At 40.6% G+C, this 9,338-nt stretch overlaps 1 long non-coding RNA gene across 3 annotated transcripts in view; it reads left to right on the forward strand.

Moving 5' to 3' along the window:
* LOC118171500 overlaps nucleotides 1-9,338 on the forward strand; it is a 78,756-nt gene that overhangs the window by 31,599 nt on the left and 37,819 nt on the right. For all 3 annotated transcript variants that reach the window (XR_004753243.1, XR_004753244.1, XR_004753242.1), the window contains one exon: nucleotides 2,352-2,354. This is a non-coding gene — a long non-coding RNA (uncharacterized LOC118171500). The remainder of the gene's footprint in view (nucleotides 1-2,351; nucleotides 2,355-9,338) is intronic.

Consider the following 9,338-nt stretch of genomic DNA (forward strand, 5'->3'; position numbering starts at 1 on the left):
TTTTTTTTTTTTTTTTTTTTTTTTTTTTTTTTTTTTTTCTGGCTGCAATGTCCTCGATCACTGCATTGATTCATCACAAATCATGCAGTAATCTCTATTTCCCGCTCTTCTTGATGACAAACACTGGTGAATTCCATGGGCTGTTTGTCAGAACAATATGTAAACCCACTACATGCCACCCCTCGCCTCTCTGGAAGGCAATATTTAAGAATAATCACAATATACAGTCATCACAATCTTCACAAGCTTCACTTACATCAAAAGGAAAAAGAATTCCCCACTCCAAAATAAACGTAACATCATCACTACACCGACGAGGTGGACAATTTACACACACACCACCCCTCCTCCCTTCACCACACTAATATGAAACATGTTCATTACAATTACAACTTTCTTGAATTCTTCACAACTTTTACATTCACAAAAACATTCAATCCATGTTTTGCCCGTTGCTTCTCTCAGCTGTCATCCTTATCTCAACTTCCTTGAGCCCCACGTTGGGCGAGTAAAAACCTAAAGAATTTATCACAGATTTGGGGTAGGAGGTTTAAGGAAACCAATCTTCCAGCAGTATCGGACAATAAATGGCACAGAAACTATAGTAATGCTGATTCGTACTGGAGCAAACAATTTGTGAATAGCATATGCCAACAGAAATGTGCCTGTACCAGCAGCCCTTTTAGATTGCAGTGATTGAATCACGGAAACCAAATTTGAAGAGAACTGCAGTCAGATGCACACCACTTGACACAGCCAGGTAGAAGATTCCTAGAGATACTGATGAAAATCCAACGTGGAATGAAACCCCTACAGCACCACATTCTTTGAAAACTTTTTCAGCTGCTGGGATTTATTGTGTTTCTTGTGTTCACAGCTGAGATCTGTGGCTGCCTTTTCAGGGGATCCACCCACATCCTTGGCCGAGCTGCCGGCTGCGGCCCGCAGCGCCAGCAGAGGGGCCGGCGGGCTGAGGGGGGGGGCCAGCCCGGGGGTGGAGGGTGGGGTGGGGGGGGGGGCGGCGGCGGGCGGCGGTGAGCGGGGGCCCGGGCGCAGCAGCAAGCGGAACATGGCAGCGCCCGGTGCGGGCGGGCGGGCGCTCAAACCGGAGAAACGCAGCAGCCGGTACTGGGGCGGGCAAGCGGGCGCCGGGAGCTGACAGCGGGGCGGGCAGCGGCGCTGATAGCCGCAATTGCATCGAGCGCAGAGTGGCCGCTATGGGTTGGGATATCTTCTCTGCCTCTATTCCCAAGTCTGTCAGGTTTGCTTTCTCTGGCGGTACGCAGTCACCACTTTTTATTTCACCCGCCTGCGTAGCCTGTGCGGCTACTGTCTCTACCCTTTCTTCCACTTGCCATGATCTCAGTGTCTCAGTTGCGAAGTGCCAGGTTGTCATCACCTCAGCAGCTGTTATATCTCCCCCAGAGACAGCGTCCCATAGAGTTGTCCCAGCATTTTTCCAAGTTTGTAAATCAAACACCGCCGAAACCATCAACAGGGCACCATTCTTTTGTAAAAACTTTAACAGTAGTCTCAACTTACATGAATCATATTTCGTCCCTCTTTTCTCTAAAAGCTTGCTTAACAATTTGACTATTGCCTCCTCCTCGGCCGATAGATTTGCCCCAGTTGTTCTTCCCACTGCTCACCTGGGGATAGGCGTGGATCCGGATGGGGAAGCTGCAGTCCAGCTGTCAGCTTGATTCGTTCAGCGGGGTTCCCTTCGGATGCTATGCCTGTGTTATCTGTCTGTATCTATCCGTATCACGGCGGGGTCACCATTTGAAGGGAAAGAACAACATGACTCCAGGCTGGTGTGTAGCTGAAGCAACTTTATTGTCTAACCCATCTACTTATATAGGCTTAGCGTAACTACATGCTTTTATCACACAACTTGGCAAAGTTTGCTCGTTAGCCGTTATTATTGTTCACAGGGTGATCGCACAGCAGCCCTATCTCCTGATGAGCAACAGGCCAGACTTCACCTGTTGTTTCTGACCTTCTTGTCTCCCAGTTATACCTCCTTTATCTTCAGGCTACGTGACTTTTGCCTCATTCTGCATTTTCCTTTTCCCACTTCATCTCTGTGTCTAACATACTCCACATACTTTCTGACCTATTTTCCACAGTGCACAGTCCAATCTCTTCTTAAATTCAGACAGGCTTGGTGCACTGACTACTTCACTGGGGAGCTTGTTCCAGTGTGCAACCACCCTCTCGGTGAAGAACCTCCTCCTGATGTCTAGGCTAAACTTCCCCTGCCTCAGCTTAACACTGTTCCTGTGGGTCCTATCACTATCACTGGTGTTTATAGAGAATAGGTCACCCACCTCTCCAGTCCCCCTTGCGAGGAAGTTCTAGACTGCGATGAGGTCTCCCTTCAGCATCCTCTTCTCCAGGCTGAACAGGCCCAGTGACCTCAGCCGTTCCTCATATGTTTTCCCCTCCAGGCCCTTCACCACCTTTGTCGCCCTCCTCTGGACATTATCCAACAGTTTAATGTCCTTTTTGTACTGTGGTGCCCAGAACTGCACACAGTACTCGAGGTGAAGCTGCAGCAGTGCAGAGTAGAGCAGGACAATCACTTCCCTCGACTGACTAGCAATGCTGTGTTTGATGCATCCCACGATACGGTTGGCCCTCCTGGCTGCCAGGGCACACTGCTGGCTCATATTCAACTTGCTGCCAACCACAACCCCCAGATCCCTCTCTTGTGGGGCTGCTCTCCAGTGTCTCCTCACCCAGTCTATATGTATAACCAGGGTTGCCCAGTCCCAGGTGCAGGACCCGGCACTTGCTCTTGTTAAACTTGATGTGGTTGGTGATTGCCCAGATCTCTCTGCAAGGCCTTTCCATCCTCATCCAAGTCCACAACTCCTCCAAGTTTGGTGTTGTTGGCAAATTTGCTCAAAACACCTTCTAGTCCTACATCCAAATCATTTATAAAAACATTGAAGAGGACTGGGCCTAAAATGGAGACTTGAGGGACCCCACTAGTGACCATCTGCCATCCAGATGTGGCCCCGTTTACCACAACCCTTTGAGCCCTGCCTGTCAGCCAATTGCTCACCCATTGTATGATGTTTTTGTTAAGTTGTATGCTGGACGTTTTTCCAGGAGGATCCTATGGGAAACCGTGTCAAAAGCCTTGCTGAAGTCCAAAAAGATCACATCAGCTGGTTTCCCTTGGTTGACTAGACGGGTGATCTTATCATAAAAGGAAATCAAATTTGTTAGGCAGGACCTCATGAACCCATGTTGGCTCTGTAATTGCTCTTATGTAGGAATGTTATCTAGCATTCTGTAGAGTGTAATACTCTGTAAATGTAATCTGTTGTCTAAGTCTTGATCTTTTCTAAATTTTCAGTCTCTAGAAGTAAACCAGAGGTTTCTGGAGCTGTTGCCTAGCAGAAAAAACAGGCATATTTATGTCCTGCCTTCTTAAATGTCTAGAGTTTCCCTGATTTCTGGTTATCATTCTAATATCCCTTGTCATAACGTTTTAAATTTCTACTTCATTACACAGCAAAAGAGAAGCAGCTCTTCAGACTTGTACTTGTATTTCCATTTTATTTTTCTCTTCATATGTTGCTCTGGTATTTGGTAATTTTTGTAATCTTACAATCTGGCTCATTCATTACTGGTGTGAATCTTTGTCCGTGGACTGACACTGCAGCAGGAGTGGTGATGGACAGCCCTGGCTTCTGCCTCTAAGGCATGCCTGTGTGGGCCAGTTTGGGGCTCGGAGCATGGGTCACATTTTCTCCCCAAGGATGAGACAGCTCCTGCAAGGTGAAGCTTCCTCCTCTTTGGCAAACAATATGCCCAAGAATGTTACCCAGCAATGTCAGGTCCCAGAGACTTTGAAAACAGAGGGCTTAGGCATTGAAGAAAAACATTGGGAAGTGTTGAGGTGCTACTTCTTTCTTCATCCATCCTGCTTAGTTTTGCAGCTTCTGACTGTCTGTGTTTGTGTTTTTTTTTTTTTTTTTTTTTTTTTTTTTTTGTATGTTATTTCCCCCTCCTCTTTCTGTCAGTGTATACAGATAATGTCATCTTTGGCGGTCGTGGTTATCAGTTTGGAAGGTTCTGGTTTGCTTTTGATTTGGTTTTAACTCTTGGGTGCTAAGTCACTCAACAATGAGGTAATAGCGGAATGGGGAACTGCAACACATTTTTTTTTCTTTCCCTAGCACACTGTTCATGTTAGGGATATTAAGGTAGGAAAGTCAGAAGCTTTTCAGGAATGTTAGTGGTAAATCAGAGCCCTACATTTGCATTTCAGGGATTCAAGCAATGATAATACTTTCATTTACATTCTCATCCAAAATCTAGTAGAAATTAATGTTTCCCTAGCAGCTAATCAAGATGGGCATCTTTTGGAAATGTGAACTGGCGGACATGTTCCTAAAGCATTACAGTTCAGATTTTAATCTCTTTCACTTTGGTGATGTAAAAAAGTGAAGGTTTTAAGTCCATCAGTTTTTGAGCTGCTCTGAATTTCTGCGTCCTGATTTTATTTTATATGTCCTGTGGGGTTTCTAGCTGTTGTTGCTTCCGTTTCCCTTCAGTGATGACAAATCTTTATCTTGTTTTTCTTTACATGTGTTACTTCTAATTTTGTTACTGTTTAATGGAACAAAATCTGACTTACTCCATTTCCTGATATTTTTTTTTTCCTGTGCTTTGTTTTCTGTGGTATTTTGCTTTCATTATGTTGTTACCCCATCATGCCTTATTTCCTGGATTTTTTTTTTTTTTTTTTGAATAATATTCCTTATTTCCATGGTTAGGGCTACCTTTTCCTTGCTTAGTTACGAGGCATGACTCATACAAGCAGATTTTGCATTTGCCTCATAAATCTCAGTCAACTGTTTAATGTTTAGTAACCTTTGGGTATACAATGGAAGCTTTATGATCCGTAAAAGTTCAGAACATGAAATCTCTTAATACTTAAAGAGAGATTATGGTGTCTATAAGATGGAAAAATGGTCAACTATGTTTATTTGCAAGTGTTGTTTAAGAAGTTGTTAATTTTGAGAATGTGTTATGTATATAACAGAAAAAAATGTTACATATTGAGCTGTTTGTATTCTGCTGCATCTAAATGTAAATTTTATTATAAAGCCAAAGTTTTGAAAAGCCATTTGGAAATCTGAATGATCTGAACCCCAGCTTCATGAGAATTGAAAGTTTCTCAGATGTTGCTTTTTTAAAAATATGACTGGTAATAGCTAACTGTTCAGATTGGACATAATATTCTTGCTCCAATTATATATTTATTATTTTTTTATTTTCTCATAATCTGGTGAATAACTGTGTTTTATGTTTAGCTATAGTCTGTCGTGTGTATATGTGCATTTATATATATATAAAATGATGTGAGACAATTCCTGCTATTATAATGCCAAAGGTATCATACGTGTCCTACCTGGATACAATAATATAATGGTATCGATAATGAATTCTGCTAGAATCTGAACTGAAGGGCCTTTGCCAAAATACTTGACATGACTTTCTTTTTGGAAGCAGGAGAAGATCAAATAAAAGTTAATTGCAAAGTTTGATAAGACTAAGAACCATCAACCAAGAATTTTATCCTCTAGTAACTAACAAATATTAAAACATTATTTTGTGGCTAAATTTAAAATATTTCTAAATGTATATCTTTCGTGGTTTTGGAGGCTATGAGTAGAGTTTATTTTCACTTGCAAAGAAAAGTGTGTGTGGGGGGTGAAACAGTTAAAACTGGGGTGCCTTAATTAAAAAGTGAAATCCACATTTCTGTTGTGCAATTAGAGAAAAATCCTCTCCGGTTTCAATTTTTTTTGTCTTTGAAAGACTGGAAATCTCAATATTAGCTTCTCTTGACTTTTTTGTACTTTTATTGGTGCATTGGCTGCTTTTAAACAGAGGTGTGAGATGATATGGTCTTGGGACGCTAGTCTGTGTGTTTTAAATGGGGTGATAAAGTGTCATAAGAAGGTAGGAAAAGGGTGAACTTGGGTGAGGCTCTTCTGAGCTAGGGGCCCTGCAGGGAGGTGCCCGGGTTCTGCACCACAAATCCCTCACACTCCAACCTGGCAGGGATGCAGGGGGCAGCAGGTACGAGGTGGGGAATGAGCAGCAGCAATGCGTGTTCTCACGCTCTGTACGTCTTTTACTTGCTCTAAGAAAAAGGGGGGATAAAAAAAAAAAAAAGTCCACCTGTTGTTCACTGTTGTTCATAAAAGACCAGCTTTTGGGCTGTTCTGCAGCTCAGTGTGAAAGGATGGCTTCCAATGCAAATAGCCAGTCAGTGTGCCAACCTACTGTCAATGGCTGGATAACATCTGTTTGTGTTTCCAGGTGGCAACGCTCTCTTTTAGTGTTAGCTATGAATTTGAGAACATGGGGAAAAAATATTCCCATTATTTACAATATCGAAGAAGGAGGGGTGAGAGAAGTACTTTCTCGGCTGTACTGCACATAATGCTGATAGATTCTCTTTTCTGAGAGAACTGTGAATTACATAAATGATCCATAAAGTTATGTTTTAAGAACACTTGCCAGCACAAGGATCATGAACTTCTGTACAATTAGTGCAAGTTTCAGGACAAAAGTGTGTTTGAATTCCCCATCAGGTGAAAATCCTCTTCACCTTTCTCTCTCTTTCTCAAAACACACACACAGACACACACACACACACACACAAAAAAAAAAAAAAAAAAAAAACACGACAGCAACAACAGCTGTGGAAATTTTAGCATTTGGTGGAAGAAATAACAAAGTTCATTTATAATTTTTATTTGTTTTTCCTGTATGATAGTGAAGTAAATTGAAAATGTAAAATGGTAGTTTTATTTTTTCCTAGTAACATAACTGAAGTTTTACGTCTTCCTATCTTATTCTAAGGGTTTGGCTATCAAATGTATGACTGCTGTTGAGCTACGTAATTTCTTTGGACTTCAATTTCATAATTTCTGATCTTACCACCAATAAACGTCTGTCACATAAATTTTATTTTGCTACTTGATTAATCAATTTCTGAAAAACACGGGGAAGATACCTCATTAAAAGGAAACATTTGCATTGAGCACTAGTGGATGAGTTTTTGCTCAAATACTGTTTTTTGTTTGTTTGTTTGTTTGGCAAGATAATTTATGAACCTCATTGAGTGAAAAATGAACTAGATTAACCTGAAAGGATTTTCATATGAGATTTTTAGATATTCTGGTTTGAAATAGAAATAAAACACCAGGAACAATGTATTTCATCCTGCATATTTCTACTAGCTGTTGTCAATGGCTTGGAATACATCAGACTGCTGTAGCAGTTCTATGCGTCTGGAGCAAGAGAAGTGTAACCTCTAGGCACTGGCCAGAGGAAAAAAAAAAAAAAAAAAAAGGCAAAAAAAGAGCAAAAAGCAGGTTGTGGGTGGGATGTGATGTGCAGGGGAGGTCTGTTTAGTCACATACCCAGGATCACACCCACTTTCTTCTGGCCTGCAAATAATCCCCTCTTCCTCCTCCCCCTGTTTTGGCTCCAAGGCAAGCTCATTGGAGCCAAGCTCCATATTTCATATGGATAACGTAGCACCATGTTGGACTGATCTGTAACTACCCTTGCCCCATTTCTTAAGCTAAAAGTTTTAATGATGTGTGTGAAAGTGATGTTTTTGAAGCTGATTTCCTCCTTGTTCTTTATGGGAAAAGCCAGCGTTACTAAGAAATTGTCTGAACAGTGTGTGGTTTGAATGCAGTCTTATTTCTGATTTCTGCATATCTGGTTACATTTGAAGACAAAAGCATAGACTGTGATTCTGATATGTATATCGAATGAAAGATAAAAGATGTATATCAATTGCACGGACTGTGACAAGATTTTACCAGATCATTGCATGCACAAATTATTGACAAGTTATTAAATGTTCCTGCTGACTTGAGGTCCAACATTCAAAGGAAAACAAATATGAGAAATTTTATAAATCCTGATTGTTTGATGCACAGACTTTGAAATGATTTGCCCAATTTTTGTCCAAACCATACTCCTGGGTATGTAAGGGCATTTATGTTGTTGTGGCTTGGTTCATTTAAGATATTCACAGTCAAGGATTAATCATGACAAAAGAAAATTCTGCATAGGTGCAGATGATGCCATATTAGCCTTGTGGTAAACTGATTCACGGATCTGGCTTGTTGATGAAGAAACCTTTAAAGAGTGCTTTAAAATAGTAACAGAAAATGGAGGGAGGGGGAAAAAAAAAGCTGGTGTTCTTTCTTCCTTCAGATTTTTAAATTAAAGAGTGTGCAGAGAGACTCTGCTTCCATATTTATTATGTCTGGTAACTATAATGAAGCTTGGGGTTATGAAGCTTTCTGTATGCTTCCTATCATGTTAGAATGAAGTTCATCTTAACGTCTGCATCTGGTAGGTAAATCGGTATTGAATGTGCTAATCAGAACTGGAGATGCATCTGTGTACAGAGGCACCTTTGAGTTCTCTGGTCCTAGTTTGCTTACCTCTGCTCACTGAAAACATTGCATGTGAGTGTTAAGTACATTTTAGGATTCTGTCTAAAATGGCACTGAAAAACTTTGTCTATCAAATTGATGATGCTATGTTATAGCCATCATTTGCATGGAGCCTGCCAGAACAGCCCCACCACACCCATCATATTCCTTAGAAAAATAAAGGAATCGCTTAGCTATTTGTTTTTATCCTGTTCTTTTAGGCTTTCAGAACAGCCAGATGGCTGAGCTGTGCAGAAGATAAATCATCTTGCACACATGTGCTCCCCACATAAATAAGCAAATGAATGATTAATTTAAAAACATTTGTTGTGAAGATCTTGCATTCTTTAAAAAAATAATAATAATAATAAAAAGATGATATATATATACTGCTGTTTGATTTCAGCTGCTTAAATGGGTCATTCAACAATTTTTTGATCTGTGTTTTTAATAATAAACACAGCTTCCCTTTCTGAAAACTTGCTGCACAGAAAGGCTTTTCACCAGTAGAATACCTGAAAAATAGGACAAAAGTTGTTAATACAGTATTTTCGGTGGAGTGAAGGAAAGAAGCTTCCAGGAAGGAGAGGCCTGGATTACTATGCGTATATTTTTATGAATCAAAATGAAAATAGTAAATAAAGTTAATATATTAAGCCCTTTGAAAGAAACCATTAGGGATTTAGAGTATCCTTTCAAGGAGGAATAAAACCCTCTGTTAGGAATGGATTCCTGGAAGCTGATTTTCATTGAAAAGGAGTTTGTGCCATTGTGTTGTGGTGGGTTCCCTTCCTTTCCTTCCTTTTTTTTTTTTTTTTTTTTTTTTTTTTTTTTTTTTTATAAAAA

The sequence above is a fragment of the Oxyura jamaicensis genome, chromosome 9 (genome assembly GCF_011077185.1).
Source record: "Oxyura jamaicensis isolate SHBP4307 breed ruddy duck chromosome 9, BPBGC_Ojam_1.0, whole genome shotgun sequence".
Taxonomy (NCBI): Eukaryota; Metazoa; Chordata; class Aves; order Anseriformes; family Anatidae; genus Oxyura; species Oxyura jamaicensis.